Source organism: Prunus persica, chromosome G2, assembly GCF_000346465.2.
Source record: "Prunus persica cultivar Lovell chromosome G2, Prunus_persica_NCBIv2, whole genome shotgun sequence".
NCBI classification, from domain to species: Eukaryota; Viridiplantae; Streptophyta; class Magnoliopsida; order Rosales; family Rosaceae; genus Prunus; species Prunus persica.
This window is the reverse complement of record NC_034010.1, coordinates 20,182,339-20,182,877: the sequence shown is the minus strand read 5'-3', so window position 1 is coordinate 20,182,877 and position 539 is coordinate 20,182,339.

Here is a 539-nt window from a genome sequence, read left to right as displayed (position 1 = left end):
AACAAGGTCACACAAGCCCAAACCAAGGCCCAAGATAGCAAACAAACCCTAACAAAACTCAGCCGAGCCGCCGCCGCCAACACCTGAGACGACATCACCGGGACAAGTTGAGGGGATGAGCTGCCGCACCCAAGGGGCACAAAACAAAAAAAATGCACAACACAGATCCACCCAAATACCTTAAAATCCCACAATATTAATAAACACAGACAAGAAAAAGGAAGCTAGCCATATAATAATCCAACTACTTATAAGCTCATGTTAGGTCCCTTGACTTTTAAGGTGGGTCGAATACCCTCAACAGAACAACCAACATTATGGAGTGTTGTTCAATCAAGAGGGTATGAAATTTAAGCTAATTATGGTACCATGTTTGTTCTTTCAAGACTTAAATTTGCATTGGACCCTATGGTACCCTGAAACAAAAACCCACCTCTAGAGAAATTCATTACAAAAACTCAGTATGAAAATAATAATAATTGAGATATCACAATGCTGAAACACCCAATGTTTCAATCAGGTGTAGACAAGATCCAGAA